This window comes from Macaca thibetana, chromosome 6, assembly GCF_024542745.1.
Source record: "Macaca thibetana thibetana isolate TM-01 chromosome 6, ASM2454274v1, whole genome shotgun sequence".
Lineage (NCBI taxonomy): Eukaryota > Metazoa > Chordata > Mammalia > Primates > Cercopithecidae > Macaca > Macaca thibetana.
In genome coordinates, this window is record NC_065583.1 from 5,439,717 (window position 1) to 5,461,536 (window position 21,820).

Here is a 21,820-nt window from a genome sequence, read left to right on the forward strand (position 1 = left end):
GGGGTCGGTGGTGATATCCCCTTTATCATTTTTTATTGCATCTATTTCATTCTTCTCTCTTTTCTTCTTTATTAGTCTTGCTAGCGGTCTATCAATTTTGTTGATCTTTTCAAAAAACCAGCTCCCGGATTCATTGATTTTTTGGAGGGTTTTTTGTGTCTCTATCTCCTTCAGTTCTGCTCTGATCTTGGTTATTTCTTGCCTTCTGCTACCTTTTGAATGTGTTTGCTCTTGCTTCTCTAGTTCTTTTAATTGTGATGCTAGGGTGTCAATTTTAGATCTTTCCTGCTTTCTCTTGTGGGCATTTAGTGCTATAAATTTCCCTCTACATACTGCTTTAAATGTGTCCCAGAGATTCTGGTATGCTGTATCTTTGTTCTCATTGGTTTCAAAGAACATCTTTATTTCTGCCTTCATTTTGTTATGTACCCAGTAGTCACTCAGGAGCAAGTTGTTCAGTTTCCATGTAGTTGAGTGGTTTTGATTGAGTTTCATAGTCCTGAGTTCTAGTTTGATTGCACTGTGGTCTGAGAGACAGTTTATTATAATTTCTGTTCTTTTACATTTGCTAAGGAGTGCTTTACTTCCAACTATGTGATCAATTTTAGAATAAGTACAGTGTGGTGCTGAGAAGAATGTATATTCTGTTGCTTTAGGGTGGAGAGTTCTGTAGATGTCTATTAGGTCGGCTTGGTGCAGAGTTGAGTTCAATTCCTGCATATTCGTGTTAACTTTCTGTCTTGTTGATCTGTCTAATGTTGACAGTAGGGTGTTAAAGTCTCCCATTATTATTGTATGGGAGTCTAAGTCTCTTTGTAAGTCTCTAAGGACATGCTTTATGAATCTGGGTGCTCCTGTATTGGGTGCATATATATTTAGGATAGTTAGCTCTTCCCGATGAATTGATCCCTTTACCATTATGTAATGGCCTTCTTTGTCTCTTTTGATCTTTGATGGTTTAAAGTCTGTTTTATCAGAGACTAGGATTGCAACCCCCACTTTTTTTTTTGTTTTCCATTTGCTTGGTAGATCTTCCTCCATCCCTTTATTTTGAGCCTATGTGTGTCTCTGCGTGTGAGATGGGTCTCCTGAATACAGCAAACTGATGAGTCTTGACTCTTTATCCAATTTGCCAGTCTGTGTCTTTTATTTGGACCATTTAGTCCATTTACATTTAAGGTTAATATTGTTATGTGTGAACTTGATCCTGTTATCATGATATTAGCTGGTTATTTTGCTCATTAGTTGATGCAGTTTCTTCCTAGCATCGATGGACTTTACATTTTGGCATGTTTTTGCAATGGCTGGAACCTGTTGTTCCTTTCCATGTTTAGTGCTTCCTTCAGGATCTCTTGTAGGGCAGGCCTGGTGGTGACAAAATCTCTAAGCATTTGCTTGTCTGTAAAGGATTTTATTTCTCCTTCACTTATGAATCTTAGTTTGGCTGGATATGAAATTCTGGGTTGAAAATTCCTTTAAGAATGTCAAATATTGGCCCCCCTCTCTTCTGGCTTGTAGAGTTTCTGCTGAGAGATCTACTGTTAGTCTGATGGGCTTCCCTTTGTGGGTGACCTGACCTTTCTCTCTGGCTGCCCTTAACATTTTTTCCTTCATTTCAACTCTGGTGAATCTGACAATTATGTGTCTTGGAGTTGCTCTTCTTGAGGAGTATCTTTGTGGTGTTCTCTGTATTTCCTGAATTTGAATGTTGGCCTTCCTTATTAGGTTGGGAAGGTTCTCCTGGATGATATCCTGCAGAGTGTTTTCCAACTTGGTTCCATTTTCCCTGTCACGTTCAGGCACACCAATGAGACGTAGATTTGGTCTTTTCACATAATGCCATATTTCTTGGAGGCTTTGTTGATTTCTTTTTACTCTTTTTTCTCTACACTTCTCTTCTCACTTCATTTCATTCATTTGATCTTCAATCGCTGATACTGTTTCTTCCAGTTGATTGAGTTGGTTACTGAAGCTTGTGCATTTGTCATGTAGTTCTTGTGTTATGGTTTCCTTTTTTTTTTTTTTTTTTGAGACAGAGGTCTTGCTCTGTCACCCAGGCTGGAATGTAGTGGCACAACCTCAGCTCACTGCAAGCTCCGCCTCCCAGGCTCACGCCATTCTCCTGCCTCAGCCTCCTGAGCAGCTAGGACTACAGGCGCCCACCACCACGCCCAGCTATTTTTTTGTATTTTTAGTAGAGATGGGGTTTCATCGTGTTAGCCAGGATGGTCTTGATCTCTTGACCTCGTTATCCACCTGCCTCGGCCTCCCAGAGTGCTAGGATTACAGGCGTGAGCCACCACGCCTGGCCATCGTGTTATGGTTTTCATCTCTATCAGTTCTTTTAAGGACTTCTGTATGCTGGTTATTCTAGTTAGCCATTCGTCAAATCTTTTTTCAAGGTTTTTAGTTTCTTTGCGCTGGTTATGTAGTTCCTCCTTTAGCTCTGAGAAGTTTGATTGACTGAAGCCTTCTTCTCTCAACTCGTCAAAGTCATTCTCCGTCCAGCTTTGTTCCGTTGCTGGCGATGAGCTGCATTCCTTTGGAGGGGGAGATGCGCTCTGATTTTTTGAATTTCCAGCTTTTCTGCACTGCTTTTTCCCCATCTTTGTGGTTTTATCTGCCTTTGGTCTTTGATGATGGTGACGTACTGATGGGGTTTTGGTGTGGGCGTCCTTTCTGTTTGTTAGTTTTCCTTCTAACAGTCAGGACCCTCAGCTGCAGGTGTGTTGGAGTTTGCTTGAGGTTCACTTCAGACCCTGTTTGCCTGGGTATCAGCAGTAGAGGCTGCAAAAGATAGAATATTGCTGAACAACGAGTGTTGCTGTCTGATTCTTGCTCTGCAAGCTTCGTCTCAGAGGTGCACCCAGCTGTGTGAGGTGTGAGGTGTCAGTCTGCACCTAGTGGGGGATGACTCCCAGTTAGGCTACTCAGGGGTCAGGGACCCACTTGAGCAGGCAGTCTGTCCATTCTCAGATCTCAGCCTCCATGCTGGGAGATCCATTGCTCTCTTCAAAGCTGCCAGACAGGGACATTTACCTCTGCCGAGGTTTCTGCTGCTTTTTGTTTAGCTATGCCCTGTCCCCAGAGGTGGAGTCTACGGAGGCAGGCAGGCCTCCTTGAGCTGTGGTGGGCTCCACCCAATTCGAGCTTCCCAGTGGCTTTGTTTACCTACTTAAGCCTCAGCAATGGTGGGCGCTCCTCCCACAGCCTCACTGCCACCTTGCAGTTAGATCTCAGACTGCTGTGCTAGCAATGAGGGAGGCTCCGTCGGCATGGGACCCTCCGGGCCAGGTGTGGAATATAATCTCCTGGTGTGCCATTTGCTAAGAGCCTTGGTAAAGCGCAGTATTAGGGTAGGAGTTACCTGATTTTCCAGGTGTTGTGTGCCTCAATTTCCTTTGGCTAGGAAAAGGAATTCCCTTCCCCCTTGCACTTCCCAGGTGAGGTGATGCCTCACCCTGCTTCAGTTCTCGCTGGTTGAGCTGCACCCGCGGACCAGCACCAACTGTCCGACATGCCCCAGTGAGATGAACCCAGTACCTCAGTTGAAAATGCAGAAATCACCCATCTTCTGTGTTGCTCACGCTGGGAGCTGGAGACTGGAGCTGTTCCTATTAGGCCATCTTGGGCGTGCCCCCTGAATTTACCAACCTCTTAACTAATTATAGCCATTCTAGTGGTAGCTCATTATGGTTTTAATTTGCATTTCTCTAATGACTAATGATGTCAAGCATCTGCTCATGTGCTTATTAGCAATTCATATATCTTCCTTGGTGAAATGTTGTTCAAATATTTTACCCATATTTTAATTGAATTGTTTGTCTACTTATCAATGAGTTATGAGAGGCCTTTATATATTCTAGATACAAGTCCTTGATCAGATATATGATTTGCAAATATTTTTTCCAGTCTGTGATTTTTCTTTTTATTTTCTAAATGATGTCTTCTTAAGAGCAAAATTTTAAAAATGTTGATGCAGTTTAATTTATCAGATTTTTCTTTATGCATTAGGCTTTTGGTGTTCTGTCTAAGGACTCTGTCTAATCTGTCATGGGTGAGCAGCAACTGTCTGGGGTAAAAAGAAAGAATTTAGCAAGACAGTTGAAGGTAAAGAAAGGCAGATTTACTAGAGAAAGTAGGAAAATACATTGCAAGGAAGCAACGGGCAAGTTTGCAAGAGAGGAGCTAACTGCAAGGAGACAGAGGTTTGCTGGGGATTTTATAGGGTGGTGTTTGTGCTGTGTGCTGAAGGGGCTCTGTGCAGTATTGATAACACCAAGGTTCCAGTGAGCTAACTTGCAATTTTTTACCAGCTGAGGGTCTGGTGATAGGTGCAGGATGATTGTGAGTTATTTGCCCAAGAGGGCTATGTGTCCTGGACCATGAAGAAAGGCAAACTTACAGCTTCTCTGCCTTCTCTTTTTGCTTTCTGTTAGTCGCATCAGCCTGACTCCTTTTCCCTGATTAAGACTCCACATTTTCCTGTTGACAGAGCAACAATGACAGATGTTTGGCATGTGAGTGAAGTTCTCATCTTCCAACTGCTTCCTGCTGACCAGGGGCATAGAGTTGGCCCTACCTAGGATTATTGGCCTGTTAGGAGGTTATATGGGTCTAAACCCCTGAGTTGGGACTTGAATTGGGCAGGGTTGCTGTGGGACTATGGGGGGACAGCATTTAGCAGCCTAAAATTTTGTCTTGCTGTGTTTAAAGAAGAGTTTGGAGTACCCTCAGTGGCTGATACCATTGCTGCCGTAACATTTTGGTTTGAAATTATTGTATTCTAGAAGACACAAAATGAGATATTGCATTAACAATGAATGGTACAAATGAACTCCTGTGAGCATTACTACAGATGGGAGAAGTGGGGTCTGACAGATAAGACTTCTAAATATTAATGGGATAAGGGAAAATTGAGGAGAAGATGTAGGTGTATTAGGATAAGGAGATGTCTAGTCTTGACCCCTATTCCTATATATTCCATCCCAGTTGCTGAATTGTTTATGGGCATAAAGTAATCATCATCAATCTCGCTGGCATTAACTTTGTTGTTTCCCCGAGATAGAGAAAGCCTGTGGGGGTCCACAGTGAGTTGACTGAGTCATCATATGGCCCCTGTTCCTGGTGTACCTGATTATAGCTGAGGGTGAGAATCGCAATGTGCTTGTGTTAAAGCCCCTAGGAAAGGGCTGGTCTCCTTGGAGTTTCTAATGTAGAGTCTTGCCTTACAGGCCATCTCTGGTGCCTTCCCGATCCACTTTGTCATGGTGGATGATTGCCACGAGGGATCCATTGGCCTAGGTTTCCCTCTTAAACCTGCGTTTTTGGTGTGCGTGTAAGTGGTGTAGTCGAATCCAGAATATTGGGCTTGTGTGTTAACAATTTCTTCTATAGATAGTGTGACAGCTAGGAGGAGTGTAATGTCATCCTCAAGTGCCTGCCTGTGTGGGCATATTCAGCAGTCAGTATTGTGTGTTATGTTAGCAACTTGAGATATTACTGGGTAGAGTGGGTGCTTGGGTGCAGCCATCGAGGCAATAGCTAGCTATGATAGAGTAAAAACAGAATCATATTTAAGGAAAATGACAATATATGGTAAACCCAGGGAGACAGGAAAGAAGAGGGGCTGTAAAGACTATGAGAAAAACAGTTAGACACCTAGTCCTTCAGTACATTGAACTTGTGGTGTGGGGGTAAATAATATTACTAGGACAAATGTAAAGAAGTTTCATCTGGGTGATAGTTTTGGAGGTTCCTCTGCAAATAGCAATCATGTACTATCTCCCTTATAAAAGCATTAATATCAAGAGGGTGAAGCTGCTTAACAGGCAGTTGGATAATTACTGAGAGCCTGCAATAGAACTGAATACAAAGAGTTAGCTTTAAGAATAAGATTTAGCCCAGCACAGTGGTTCATGACTGTAATTCCAGCACTTTGGGAGGCTGACGCTGATGGAGCAGTTGCAGCCAGGAGTTTGAGACCAGCCTGGCCAACATGGTGAAATCCTGTCTCTACTAAAAATATGAAAATTAGCCAGGCTTGGAGGCACATGCCTGTAATCCCAGCTACTCAGGAGGCTGAGGCAGGAGAACTGCTTGAACCCAGGAGGTGAAGGTTGCAGTGAGCTGAGATGGCACCACTGCACTCCAGCCGGGTGACAGAAACAGACTCTGTCTCAAAACAAAATAAAACAAAACAGATTTAAAAGAGATGCTGGATTTATTCCATCAACTTTAAGGGAGGTTGAAAAATTCTAGGTTGTTTGGTTTAACAAACTTCTTTAATGCTTTTTTTTTAAAAAAACTTTAAGAGTTTCCAGTGTTTACATTCTAGTTAGACCATAAATAATGAGTCCTATCTCAGTACCAGCAGCTTAGTAACAGCAGTTTTAAAGCAGGAAGAAAAAAAGAGGAAAACTGAGAGCTTTAGAAGACCGTTTAACTCTGTAGTGCAAGTTAACTGTTTGAGCTCTGAATTGTTTCTTGTTTTTTGTTTTTTGTTTTCTTTGGTAATTTGCCCATTCGTTTTAAAATGTGCACAAAAACAGAGCATAATATGTAAGCAGCTGGAGTTTTAAAGAGAGCAATAAAATCAGGGGCTAGGATGTTAGAAACTGTTTTTCCCATTTAAGGTTAGACTCCTGGATTGAACAGAAAAAGAGAAAAAGTAAAGAAAGGAATGGAGGAAAAGGTTAAGCTTTACAGGATGGCTTTTGAGCCTGCAGCCACTGGACAGTGCAGGGCAGCATCCCTACCCCTCTCGCTATTTCCTATCAGGGAGAGCCTTAACACCCCAGACCTTCACAGTATGGGATGAATTCCGCCTGCCTCCACAAGCCACCAGTTAAGGTGAGCTGTTTCCAGTGGCAGCAGAGAGCCCCTTCAACTTAAGGCCATCAGGGGTCAGGATTCTGTTTCAGGGGCCCTTCGGTCCTCAGCGCAGTCCCTTTTCCAGTGGCCGAGCTTAGGGCAGATAGGGTAAGCCATGTGGGGCTTTTTCCCATTTATCCCATTAGGCAGTTTGCCTTTTAGTGGCCTAGTCTTTTGTACCAATGATGGTTACCTGGAGGAGTGTTCTTAGGGGAACCTGGAGGGGGCTGGGGGCTCGTAAAGCAGCCAAGAGTTGAGCCTGGCTTTTGTCCCTGTGTTTTTCTTTCTTTTTAGCCCTGTCCTCCTTATTCTGCTTTTGGCTATAAAAGACTGAGGAGGCTAATTAGGATTTTCTGCATAGGGGCCATGCTGTATTACACAAGAAAATTAGACGTTTCTTCTTAAGAGTCTAAAGGTTAAATTTGCTCCAGTGTTTTCGAACCCAGCCTAGATGTGAGGCTAAACGAATAGATGGGGTTTATCCCATGATGGGACTGGAAAACGTGCTGCTCAGGGCTAATTGAACCACACATTCTCTCTGGATATCCTGCCAAGATGAAAAGGGCTCCACTCATGTCTGCTGAGGGACTCAGGGGTACACTTTCTAAAGGGGCCTCCCACCTATTAGAAAAGACCTCCGGGCTGCTCAGGGGCTTTGTGCTCAGTGGCCAGGCCAGGTGCTCACACTGCGTGGTCAGCCCAGGTAGAGGAAAAAGGGTAAAGGAAGAACTCAGCCTGGTGCCAGTCAGAAGAGCGGGCGGATAAGGGAAGACTCATTGTTCTGAGGCTGTCTGAGATCACCTGGTTTAGCAAAGTCCTGAATAGGATGGCTGATTGACTCCACAGGATAATTCAGAGTGAGAAAGAGAGGGTACGAGTCATCCAAAATGTGTGTGAATTTGCTCTGAACGAGCTTCTGCTGTCAGTTGTGTCACACATAGGGTTTAGGGACTTTTGACCAGAAAAGATAAGAGAGCGCTTTCCTTCCTTTTGGGCAGGGCACTCAGCCCTGTTCACCCTTTGGCCTTCAGACAACACCAGAGAGTGGCCCTGGCCAGTTACCATCAATTGCCAGAGGGATACTAGAAGCCAGCTTCTGGGAGACTGAAAAGTGAGAGTAAATTTAGGTCCCTCACCTGAACCTGGTGGTGGGTCAGACGCTTCCACATGGACATCTTTCAGTCCCACTGGAGTGTAGGTCTGGCCAGAGACCTTTAGTTGTCTCTGTGCTCAGATGCTGGTCACCAAGGATCTCAAGTTGGGAAAGAGAAAGAGAGAAGGGAGAGGGTTCCCTGTAAGGAGAGAGAGACCCTATACGGGCCACCAAAATGTCATGAGTCAGTGGTGACTATCTGGGGCTGGTGGTGTGATGGTTAAAATAATTTACCAAGACAGTTGTAGGTTAAGAAAAGCTGATTTATTAGAGAAAGTAGGAGAATATGTTGCAAGGAAGCAATGGGTAAGTTAGCAAGCGTGGAGCTAACTGCAAGAAAACAAACGCTTGTTGGGGATTTTGTAGGATGGTGCTTGTGCTGTGTACTGAAGAGGGCTTTGTGTAGTACTGATAACACCAACGTTGCAGTGAACTAAACTGCATTTTTCTATGAGCTGAGGGTCTGATGATAGCTGGGCGCAGGAAGATTGTGAGTTATTTGCTCAGGAGGGCTGTGTGTCCTGGACCATGAAGAAAGGAAAACTTACAGCTTATCTGCTTTCTCTTGTTGCTTTCCCTCAGTCCCACCAGCCTGATTCCTTTTCCCTAATTAGGACTCCACATAATCCAGGGTCACAAGGATTATTTTCTTCTAAACATTTTGTAATTTTAGGTTTCTTTTTTGGTTTTTTGTTTTTGTTTTTTTCGAGATGGAGTCTCACTAGGTTGCCCAGGTAGGAATACAGTGGCATGATCTCAGCTAACTGCAGCCTCTGCCTCCCGGGTTCAAGAAATTCTTATGCCTCAGCCTCCCAAGTAGCTGGGACTATAGGCGCATGCCACCATGCCCGGCTAATTTTTGTATTTTTAGTAGAGACAGGGTTTTACCATATTGGCCAGGCTGGTTTTGAACTCCTGACCTTGTGATCTGCCCACCTCAGCCTCCCAAAGTGCTGGGATTACAGGCATGAGCCACTGCGCCCTGCCTGTAATTTTAGTTCTTATATGTAGATCTGTGACTCATTTCGAGCTATTTTTAATGACTAGTATGAAGTACCTAAATTTATCTTTTTGTATGAGAATATCTTTGTCCCACACCATTTGTTGAAAATAATATTCTTTCCCCTTTGAATTTTTCTGGCAGCTTTGTTGAAAATCAGTTGGCCATAAATGTAAGTTTATTTTTGAGCTCTTAATTCTGTGTAATTGATCTATATGTCAATCCCTATGCCAGTACACTCTCCTGATTTTTTTATTTTTCTTTTTATAGACAGTCTTGCTCTGTTGCCTAGGCTGGAGTACAGTGGTGTGACCATAGCTCACTACAGCCTTGAAGTCCTGGGCTCAAGTGATCCTCCCACCTCAACCTCCCAAGTAGCTGGTACTACAAGCATGAGCCATCGTGCTCAGCCTGTCCTGATTTTTGTAGATTTATAATATGTTTTGAAATTAGGAACTGTAAGTCCTCCAACTTTGTTCTTCCTTTTCAAAATTGTTTTGGCTATTCTAGGTCATTTGTATTTTCACATCAATTTTAGGATCAGCTTGTTAATTCCTGCGAAAAAGGCAGGTGGGATTTTGAAAGGATTGCATTGAAGCTATAGATCAATTTGGGGAGAATGGTAATCTTAACAAGACCGAGTCCTCCAATCCATAAATATGGATGTCTCCTCATTTATTTAAATCTTCTTTAATTTCTCTCACTACCAGTTTTAGTGTATAAAAGTTTTAGTGTATAAAAGAAGTGCTTTTTTTGTTAAATTTATCCCTAAGCATTTTATTGTACTGATACTATTATGAATGGAATTATTTTTTAAATTTCATTTTCAAATTGTTCATTGCTGGTATATAGAAAAATAATCAATTTTTGTGTATTGATGTTATATCTTGTGACCTTGCTGGAGTTACATCTATCCTACTGTTTATTTAGCTGAGTTGTTTTGCTGTCAGTGCTGGTGTTCCTAGTTCACTCAGAAGCCCCTGTGCTCTGATCCTGACAATTTCCAGTGCCATTTCTACTGTCAGTAATGAACCCACAGTTGTCTGCAGACTGCCCAGCCTCATCTGCAGCTGAGGCAGAGTCAGCCCTTTCTCCTTGTCCTGCTTTTCAGCAGGGTTGGAAATGCACAGTCTGGGATGCTTCTTACTGGGGATAGCCTGAGATGCTGGAGGAGTCAGTGCTTGCCATTGGGTAGCAACCCCTCTGGCCCTCTTCCATACTTCAGCAGTCCTAGGATCTGGGTCCCCTGGTACCTGGGGGTTCTTAGATCTTGTTCCAGATCCCTACTCCAGCTCTCTGAGGATTGGGGGACTCTGCCTGGCACTGTAAATTTACAGAATGTACCTTCTTTTGACAAGATCTGTTTCTCTGGGGGAAGATCAGGGCTGGACACTTTTCCTACCTTGTTCCTGACTATTTTCTGACAGATTTCCTTAGTGTTCTGTTCTGTAGTCAGTTCCCCCTGCCCCCTTCTTAGGACCTGAGTCCTTACTGTCCTCCATCTAAGTTGATACCAGCCTGTGGCTGTTGCTCCTCTTCTTTTCTGGGAGCTCCTGTGTTTTGGTCACTGGTAGCTGTGGCTGACACTTGGGCAGCTTTTTGTTTGGGAAGTTAGCAATTGTGTTCCTGAGGTGCGAAAGCCAGATGGGCAACTGTGGGTTCTCCCCAGGGCTGGGTATTAGCATTGCCAATATGGCTCTTTAGTTCTAGTTAGTAAGGTGATGCCCAGGAAGGGAAGGAATTGTGCCAGCCAAGGAAAGGTTCTCATTTGTACTTTCCCCATCCAGCAGGAGGTTTTCTTTTTCCTTTTTTTTTTTTTTTTTTTTTTTTTTGAGACAGAGTCTCACTCTGTCGCCTAAGCTGGAGTGCAGTGGCCGGATCTCAGCTCACTGCAAGCTCCGCCTCCTGGGTTCACGCCATTCTCCTGCCTCAGCCTCCCCAGTAGCTGGGACTACAGGCGCCCACCACCTCGCCCGGCTAGTTTTTTGTATTTTTTTAGTAGAGACGGGGTTTCACCGTGTTAGCCAGGATGGTCTCGATCTCCTGACCTCGTGATCCGCCCATCTCGGCCTCCCAAAGTGCTGGGATTACAGGCTTGAGCCACCATGCCCAGCCTAGCAGGAGTTTTCAAAACATAGCATCTGTCTTAGAAGGCTCTTGTGTGCTCTAATAATCATAATTACTTTTATAATTGTGATGTGAATTTAAGTTTCAGTCACAAACTCATGTGTGCAAAAAGTATAATTTTCTTCATTCTTAATACCTCATTAATTTCTGACCCTGCATTTTTGTTCTACATAATGGCAGACAATTCCTTCCCAGCCCAGTTGGACCCCATTCCTTTTAGGTGGCCTCACTGACAAACTTTGACACGGTTACTTCTCCAGATTTAGTGACCTTTACTGGAGCCTGCTTCAAACTTGCTTATTGCCCTCCAAAAGAGTTTTGAAAATCTGTGTACCTCCTTTGTTGACATTTAAAGCTTTTTTTAAAATCATAAGTTTAAATAAATCTAAGTTATTACATATATTGATGTTTAAAAATACAACTGTCACTATTATCCCATGCTTTCTTTTATTTTTATTTTTTTGAGACAGGGTCTTGCTCTGTCACCCAGGCTGGGGTGCAGTGGTGCGATCATGGCTTATTGCAGCCTTGACCTTCTGGGCTCAAGTGATCCTCTTGGCTTAGCATCCTGAGTAGCTGGGACCACAGGCATGTGCCACCACGCTTGCCTAATTTTTGTATTTTTGGTAGAGATGGGGTTTTGCCATGTTGCCCAGGCTGGTCTTGAACTCCTAAGCTTAAGTGATCTCCTGCCTCAACCTCCCAAAGTATTGGGATTACAGGTGTGAGCCACTGTGCACTGCCACTTTTTAAAATTTAAACAATTTTTTTTACAGGCAGGGTCTCACTATATTCCCTAGGCTGGTCTTGAGCTCCTGAGCTCAAGTGATCCTCCTACCTCAGCATCCCAAGTAGCTGGGTCTACAAGCACATGCTTCTGCACCTGGCTTATTATCCCATACTTTAAAATGTATCCAAAGAAATCTAAATACCATAGCAATTGAAGTTCATTAAAAGTACCTTATATCCAATACTACTACATAACTTAGAGCTAAATTGATACTTGTAAATGCCTATGTTGAAAAGAAGAAGGATATCAGTCAATAACTTAACCTTCCACTTTACGAAATTGGAGAAGAGCAAACGACACTCACAGCAAGCAGAAGGAAGGAAATGTTAATGTGCGAAGTGGAAAGAAATGAAATAGAGGTAGAAAGCAATGGAAAAAAATAAAGGAAACCAGAAGTTTGTTCTTTGAAAATATCAACAAAATTTACAAACTTTTAGCTAGGCTAATCAAGCATAAAAGAGAAAAGATCCAAAATTACTAAAATTAGGAATGAGAGTGTAGATGTTAGTATTGACCTTACAAAATAAAAATTATAAGGGAATACTATGGACAACTGTGTGTCAAATTAGATAACTTAGATGAAATGAACGAGTTCCTAGAAACACACAAACTACTGAAATTGACTCAAGAAGAAATGGAAAATCTGAAAGACCTATAACAAGAAAAGATATTTAATTAGTAATAAAAAATCCTTCCCCCACAAAAAAGCCCAGGGTCAGATGGCTTGACTGGTGAATTCTACCAAATAATGTAAAGAGGAATTAATACTACCTCTTCACAAACTCTCCCATAAGCATAGAAGAGGCGGAAATACTTCCCAACTCGGAAATACTATGAGGCTAGTATTGCCCAGATACCAAAGCCAGACACACACACACACACACACACACACACACACACACGAAAGAAAACTACCAACCAGTATCTCCTATGAATTTAGATACAAAAATCCTTAGCAGAATCCTAGTAAACTCAATCTAGCAACATATAAAGGGATGCTATATCATGACCACATGGGATTTATCCCAGGAATGCAGTTTGTTCATCAGATGAAAATCAATATAATACACTGTATTAATAGAATAAAGGACAAAACCCACATAATAATCTCAATAACTTCAGATAAAGCATTTGATAAAATTCAAAATAAAAACAATTAATAAACTAGGAATAGGAGGGAACCTTCCCAACCCATGAAAGGGTATCTCTGAAAATTCACAGATAATTTCATGCTTTAGGTTAAAAGATTGAGAGCTTTCTCCCTAAAGTCAAGAACAATACAAGGATGTTCATTCTCATCATTTCTATTCAATATCATATTGGAAGTTCTAACCAGACAGGCAAGAAAAAGTATTAAAAGGCATCCAGATAGGAAAGGTGGAAGTAAAACTATATTTGCAGATGACGTGATCCTGCATATAGAAAATCCTAAGGCATCTACAAAAAAACTATGAGAGCTAATAAAGGAGTTCAGCAAGGTTTCAGGATACAAGACCAAAATACAAAACTCAGTTGCGGCTGGGCACGGTGGCTTACGCCTGTAATCTCAGCACTTTAGGATGCTGAGGCAGGTGGATCACCTGAGGTTAGGAGCTCAAGACCAGCCGGCCAACATGGTGAAACGCCATCTCTACTAAAAACATAAACAGCTGGGTATGGTGACAGGCGACTGTAATCCCAGCTACTCAGGAGGCTGAGGCAAGAGAATCACTTGAACCCAGGAGATGGAGGTTACAGTGAGCCAAGATCATGCTATTGCACTCCAGCCTGGGCCACAGAGCAAGACTCTGTCTCAAAACAAAACAAAACAAAACAAACACCTCAGTTGCAGGATACAAGACCAAGACACAAAAATCAGTTGTATTTCGGCTGGGTGTGGTGGCTCATGCCTGTAATCCCAGCACTTTGAGAGGCTGAGGCCAGCGGATCACGAGGTCAGGAGATCGAGACCATCCTGGCTAACCTGGTGAAACCCCGTCTCTACTAAAAATACAAAAAAATTTAGCCGGGTGTGGTGGTGGGCGCCTGTAGTCCCAGCTACTCAGGAGACTGAGGCAGGAGAATGGCGGGAACTCTGGAGGCGGAGCTTGCAGTGAGCCGAGATCGCCCCGCTGCACTCCAGCCTGGGTGACAGAGCGAGACTCCATCTCAAAAAAAAAAAAAAAAAAAAGATTTGAACAGACTTTCCACGAGAGAGGACAGAAAGATGGCAAATAAGCAACTGAAAGGATGCTCAATATTATTAGTAATTAGGAAAATGCTAATTAAAACCACCCTAAAATATTATTAAATACCCATTAGAATGGCTAAATTTAAAAAATACTGACAATACCAAGTGCTGATGAGTACACAGAATTACTGGAACTGTCATACGTTTCTACTAGGAATGCAAAATGGTACAGATACATTGGAAAATAGCTTGGCACTTTCTTAAACAAGTTAAACTTACGTTTACCATGTAACACAGCAATCCTGCTTCTAGGGATTTATGCTAGAGAAATGAAACTTACATTCTCTTAAAGATCTGTGTGTGTGTGTGTGTGTGTGTGTGTGTGTGTGTGTGTGTATTTATAGCAGTGCTACTCATAATCATCAGAAACTGGAAGCCACTAATCTGTCTGTTAATAGGTGAATGTATAAAGAAATTGTGATATAGCTACACAGTGGAGTACCTCTCAGCAATAACAAGTAATGAACTATTGAGGTACTCTACAACATGAATGAATTTATGCATTATGTTAAGCGACAGACCCTGCCACAGATGGTTACATAATATTAGTCCATTCAGTGCCCTTCTGGAAAAGGAAAACATCTAGGAACAGAGACCAAGGTCAGTGGTTGTCCGGAGTTAGGGTTGGGGCTTTGAATGCAAAGGTCAGCCCCCAGGGAATTCTTTTCCTGGTTGGAATTTTTCTAATCTTGTCAGTGGTGATGGTTATAATATTAATAGCATATTCATGTTTAAAATCTCATAGAGCTGTACATAGAAAAAAGCAAATTTTGCTATTTTGCAATTTAAACATTGAAAAAGAAACAATATCTGCCTTGCTAGGTTGTTATTGGCATTCAATAAAATATAATCTATCGGATTTATAAGGCCTGCTCAACAAGTAGTAGCTGCTGTTGCTGTTTTTCCAGGGAGTATAGAATAAAGGTTCAAAGCATATAGGCTCTTAAGTTAACCTGCCTGTATTCAGATCCTACTGGTTTGTGATGTCTGTGCGTCTCAGTGTTCTCCTCTGTAAGAAGGAGTAATAACCGTACCTATCCTGTAGGATTACTAAATAGATTAAATGGGTTAACACAGACAGGAACTTAATGGATGTTCACTGTTGGTATTAACATCATTTATCGGTTTCTCTATATTGATTTCTGTGGGAGACAAGCTAGGGAAGTGTAGTGTGAACCCCAACCTCAGGGTGGGGAGGCGCGCTAAAAGGACTGTGCTGGCATTTGCTTTGCTGACAAAGACGGCAAATATGATAGTAGTCAGGAAGCAGGAGCTGTGAAGCTGTTTGGGCTTCCTAATGGTTCCTGAGAGGAGGGCCTGATGTAGGGAGAGGAAGCCTTGGCAGAGGCCTTCCTTTGTGTAATTAATTTGATCTGGTCTCTTGGAGCTGCTAACTTTCTTAAGTATTTTTAATTGGCTGCCAGACCGTCATTTCTAGCAGCAGGAAAATTGTGGCCTTCCCGTTTTCCCAGCCTGTGGGACCCCCACCCTGCCCCCAGCTTGGGAATGGTGGTGTAAAGTTACTGCAGCGGACTGGCTGGCTGTAGCATTAGATTCTGTTTAAGGACCTCTTAAAATTTTACCCCAGGGCTTTGAGACATTGGTTTTGTTAGCACGTCTAATGTCTTTCTATAGGCGTTTAGGGTCCGCATGAAGCCTGTGTGGTTGCATTTGCCTTCCAAAGAGTCAATGTGTTGTCTGCCAGAGGGTTTCCGGCAGCTCCAGGACTACTCCAGCTTATGGGTAATGATGGCAGCACGCCTTGTCCTCTGGGGTGTATGGTGGCCTTTGTTGGCCTTCCTACTGCCCAGATATATCAAAGTTCAGTGGAGTGAGGAAGGAAGGGGAGGCATGGAGGCAGAGTTTTTATAGTTAAAAAAGATATATATGTATATATGCAAATTTTTTTGAGAATTGAGTATTTAATAAGGCAGTGACCCAATTCTAGAGCTCTTAAAATTATATTATAGGAGTATTTCATATTTTTGCATTTTTTAAATCCCAGAAACAGAGTTAAACAATTAATTCTGTCATTAACATTGTAATCAAGAGCTCTGTGAAATGCAGGTACTAAGCATGAAGCATATGGACTACCACAGTCCTCGAAAGTCATCAGTTATTTATATGTGTGTGTATATATGCCTGGCCTCATTCTACAAAGGATTTGTGGTGGCTTATGATAAACACTGAGAAAAATGCAAAAATAAAAAATCAGGAAAAGACAGATATAAATAAGAGTAGAAAGTCAAGGCTGGCAGAGAAAGGGAAATATGCAAAAGAATAAAGGTCTGATTAAATGATTGAACTAAAATTTTGGCTCTGAGCTCCCTGGAGGCCAAAGTGAAGAGGCAGATAAGTCAGTTAGCTAATTCTTATGAAAAAGAAAAACACACTCCAGCGCCTCAGGGAAAGCAAAGCTTTTATTAGCTTTCACCTTCCAAAGAAATGGTGCACGTAGGGGTTGCTACATAGGAACAATATCATTTTTCTAATGTATTTTGGCATAAAAAACAAAGCCAGAATACAATCTATATATAAGAGAAGTTTGTAGAAGAGTTTGAAAAGGCAAGTAAGCAAAAAATGAAACATAAGTCATCCATATCATAGCTCTAAGAGAGAGCTGTTATGTTTTGGTGTATATCCTTTCCAAACTTTTCTGGTACTCTTATAGTACGTTTTATGTACTATATTTGCACATAGAAATAGATATATTCGTGTGTTTTATCTTTATAAAAATCTTTTGAGGGATAGACAAAGTTTAATTAAAGAACCAGCCCAATCCAGTTCAACTTTGTGTAATAAAAGATGTGAGTTGTTTTTCAGTTGCCTCGCAACTTGCAATAAAGCTTTTTCTTTTCTTAAAAACTGGTGCCATGGTATTAACTTCTGTGTGCATCAGACAGTGGGCCCTTGCTTGGTGTAACAAAAACAAGTTTAAGATAAATCGTACAAAATGCTCAACACAATGTTGTTAGCAATGTTGTAGGCAAATTGTAAGCAGAAACACAGTATTAATAGATCATTTTCATTTATTGGACATGCTGTGATGGTTAATACTGAGTGTCAACTTGATTGAAGGGTGAAAGTATTGATCCTGGGGGTGTCTGTGGGGTGTTGCCAAAGGAGAGTAACATTTGAGTCAGTGGGCTGGGAAAGGCAGACCCACCCTCAACCTGGGTGGGCGCCATCTAATCAGCTGCCAGTGTGGCCAGAATATAAAGCAGGCAGAAAAACGTGAAAAGGCTAGACTGGCCTAGCCTCCCAGCCTACATCTCTCTCCCATGCTGGACGCTTCTGGCCCTCAGACGTAGGACTCCAAGTTCTTCAGTGTTGGGATTCAGACTGGCTTCCTTTCTCCTCAGCTTGCAGATGGCCTATTGTGGGACCTTGTGATCATGTGAGTTAATACTGCTTAATAAACCAGTATCCTATTATTTCTGTCCCTCTAGAGAACCCTAATACACATGCCTTATATCCCTGGCATTGTAATAAGCACTTTATTTAAGCTGAGCTGCTACCCAGTTTTCACCACAGACCTCTCCCACACTAGATTATTAGCATCATTGTGTGGCTTTAGGGAGATAAAGTAACTCAAGGTTACTCAGTAAGTGATAACTTTCACATCCAAGTTTGCCCAAAAGCCCATATGGGTTCTATTGCAGTGAGTTGCTCTGTTTCTGCACCTATCACTCTTCCCATTTTACAGATGAGTAAACCTTGGCTCTGAGAGGTTGACTATTGGCCTAGGTTCGTGAGAGATGGAGCCAGGGCTTCAGTTGTAGAGTACTGGCTTTGCTCCTGCCCTGAGATGAGCACAGTCCCTGAAGAATGTTGCAAACCAACCTGCTCCCACTTTGTGTTGGCAACATACTGCTCTTCAGCTGCCTGGGAGAGCATTTATTCTCATGGTTAATGTAAAAGCCAGTGAGAGTAAACTTGGATGTACTGGTTCTTGCTTTTGCAGTTATCTGCCACCAGAATGGTTGCTGTTGCTTCATGTCTGTATATATGCCCCTTGGCATTGTGACCAAATGCTTAGGGGTTTAGTCCAAGTAGTATTTGATCTATAACCTTCTCTCCCATCCATATGGATTCTTGTATTGTCTTCTCCAGATATAGAAAAGCAAAAGTAGCAAACCTCCTCAGTTGTCACTTAAATGAGAAGAGATTCACTGCTTTTAACTAAAAGAGCAATGGAAATTAGCAACAGGAAAATTATTAGCACACATACCAGAGCAGAAAGTCCCCACTTGTGGCAGCTGACTCTCAAAGTCATGCCCCACACTTCCTTTCCTTGGCTACACAGTCCTAGATAGTTTGATACCAGCCCTAGAGAGTAGCCAGGAAAGAGCTTTGAGGGTTGGGCTCTGCTAGGAAAGTGTCAGTGACTCAGACCTAGGACCCAATGGCTTGGTCAGTTCTCTAATTTCTCCAGACTCGTATCTGGTCAATTATTAATGTCAATCTAGACACAGCATAGTTTCTTTTTAAAATACTAGTAAGCTAGGTGGGGTGGTACGGTCAGCTATGGGCTAATCTGGTTAGTATGAAAAAGCTCATGTTGATTGCTATTACAAGCCAGGCTGAGAAATAGCTCAGATTATAGTGTCATCCGAAGAACAGAAAGTGTGTAGTGCAAACTATTTCTTATTCTTGCTCCATCTTTTGCTGAGACCCAAGTATCTTTGTAGCTTGCAATCCAGGGCAGGATGAACCTGTTCATCATGCCAGATGTGAAGCTTGTGAGGTGCATGTGTGTGCCTTGTGATTTGTTTCCCCCACCTTAACCTGCGTGGGTGGGAGGCTGAGCAGCTGGAGTCCTGGGAGACGGCCATGGGCAGAGGGTTGGGAGGCTGGTGGAGGGAGTCCTGGCCAGAGGCACATGGATCCAAGGAACAGGCTAAGCCCAGAGCTGGCTTGGCCCCCCTCAGCAGGAGGCTGAGGTGTGGAGTACTACAGACGGATCAGGAAGAGGCCAGTCCTGGGAGGCCCAGGGACCGGGCTGGCGGGGGAATGAGAGGAGAGAGAAAGAATGAATCTGGTTGGGGTGATGTGATGTGTGGGTTGGCCCAGTTTAGAGTGGCCAGCAATGGGGTAGAAATGCCCTGAGCCTTTTCCTGTTTCTACTCCCTAAGGGTTTTAGTTACAAAAGGGACCATGAAATGTCTTCCTGCTTTGGAAGAAAGAGCCCACAGACAGATTTAAAAGGTAAGTCCTCTCTTCAGGAAGGGAGTAGAGGTTGAATAGAGTGTGCTGCAAACTCAGAGATACTTAGGTGTATTGTCTTTTCTCTCTCTGACACTGGTGCAGTGGAAATAATGGTGGCTTCATACTTGGGCAGAATCAGATTTGAATCTGGCTCCAGCAGTGATTTATCTGAACCCACTTTGCTCATCCATTAACCCGGGATGATGAATCCCCTTCTCCTTGGGTCGTTAGGAAGATTAAACAAGATACAGTCTGTAAAGTGTCCAGCACAGCACCTGGCACACGGGAGGTGCTTAATAAGCCTTCCCCTTGCTTGAGGTGGAGCAGCTCCCAGGGAGAGCACAGGGGCTGGTGCAGGGACCTGTCACGGGTCCGTCAGCCTTCTCAGCTCCAATGCCGCCGCTGCCGGGCGAGCCACGTTCATCATTCCAGAGCGAGTGCTGTGAAGGGAGGTTATGGATCCATCACACCCCGGGTGCAGTGGGAGGTTCAGAGGAGAAATATGAGATCTGCTTTCCATTTGCAGTCTGTTTGGGCGCATGATGGATAAGTGTGTGTGAACAAGTGGAGCATAACTCAGACCACACAGGAACAGGTGGAAGAGGAGGAGGGTGAAGCTCCTGCTAGCTGAGCCTGCTGGGAAAGGGTCGCATGGGGAGGGGGTGGCCTCAGTGCAGGCCTTGGGTAGAGCAGAGGTGAGTGCAGGGCAGGCGACAGGTGAGGGGTGGTGCTGCAGCTTGGAGCCAAGCCAAGGTGGTGGCCGTCAGTGTCCTGGATGTGAAGATGGTCAGGGCCAGTAGGAGATGGCACTGGAGGGAAGAGGGAGGGAGGGGTGTCAGGTTCTGGGTGGTTTCAGTTTGGACTGGCTGGTAGCGTGGCTGGCTGAGTAGGTAAGAGACGGATATACCTGGGTTCAGATCCTTTCCTGCCATTGCTGTTGGGGATACTTGGGCTAAATCACTTCACCTCCATGATTTTGCTTGTCTTTAAGATGTGCCTGATGGTCGTGTGACTTAGGAGGGTTACACGAGTTGCTGCGTGTAAATACCTGGCACACTGGGGGGGTGCAGGAAACAGCAGCTCTTGTTATGGAGGTGCTAATACCATGTGTGTGCTGTATAACCTTCCTACCTTAGGAAGGGGCTTTTCGCTGTCCCTGGACACCCCCAAGCATGGAAATAAAGGAACATCTTGAGTTATTTCAAGGGAAATTCCAGGTACCTAGCCACCCCAAGAAGTAAATGAGCAACTTGAAAACCAAGAAGGTAATCGTAGCTTAAAACAGCAGCCAAGGAAGTTAGAATCGGAGGTGTCTGGTTCCCTGTAGAAACGAAAGGTAACACTGTAACATATATCCAAATTGTTTTTCAGAAACCTGGACCCCCATCAGACAGATCCACTGGCATGCAGAAATCAGATGAGGGGGACCAGAGGACTGAACTCAGACCACCATTCCTTGTTCTACATTTCTTCTTGAGGGGCCTGAGGAAGTCCCACCCACAAGCCAGAGCTAACATTATTTTCTGCTGACCCCCAGTTTTTTTTTATTTTGGTGGGGGGACGGAGTCTCGCTCTGTTGCCCAGGCTGGAGTACAGTGGCGTGATCTCGGCTCACTGCAACCTCTGCCTTCTGGGTTCAAGCAATTCTCCTGCCTCAGCCTCCTGAGTAGCTGGGACTACAGGTGCCCGCCACCACGCCAGGCTAATTTTTTTTTTTTGTATTTTAGTAGAGACGGGGTTTCAGCGTGTTGCCCAGGCTGGTCTCGAACTCCTAAGCTTAGGCAGTCTGCCCACCTTGGCCTCCCAAAGTGCTGGGATTACAGGCGTAAGACACTGCGCCCAGCCTGCTGACCCCACATTTTAAAATAAATCTTCCCTTCCTTAACTGATGACAAGTCAGGAAATCTTTGAATCGACCTATGACCTATAAGCTCCCGCTTTGGGGTATCCAGCCTTTTGAGGCCAAACCAATGCGTAACCTCCATCTATTGACTTACGCTTTCCTGAAATTTACCCCCTGCCTTTAAAAACCCTTACAAGCCCTGGTCACGTGTGAGCTGTCTGATTCTCCCTGCTCAGCATCCAGCAACAAAAGCCTCACTTTCTCTCACTGCAGTCCTGGTGTCAGCGTTTGGTTTTATTGCACCAGGAGAGCAGACCCACGTTAGGTTCAGCAACAATCACACTGAGTCTAAAAGAGAGGGAGATAGGGTTGTGAAGAAGACATTGTAGCTTTAAAAAGGGGGTGGGATTTGGAGAAAGTGAATATTTAAGACTGTTTGATACCCATGTATAGAACTAAGGCCCTTTGTTAGCATTTAGGAAGACTAAATTGAAAATATTCATACAATTACACATTTACTAGTATGTTTGAATTTTTTTGCTTACACGGAGCCATGATCTGTTAAATTTCAAGACATGCAGTGTCTTAGTTTTCTC

At 43.4% G+C, this 21,820-nt stretch overlaps 1 protein-coding gene across 1 annotated transcript in view; it reads left to right on the forward strand.

Annotated features, from left to right (window-relative positions):
• The first annotated feature begins 20,788 nt into the window (after positions 1-20,788).
• THOC3 (THO complex subunit 3) overlaps positions 20,789-21,820 on the forward strand; it is a 259,254-nt gene continuing 258,222 nt past the window's right edge. Inside the window, exon 1 of the mRNA XM_050793233.1 lies at positions 20,789-20,807. The gene's annotated coding sequence lies outside the window, so the exon portion shown is untranslated. The remainder of the gene's footprint in view (positions 20,808-21,820) is intronic.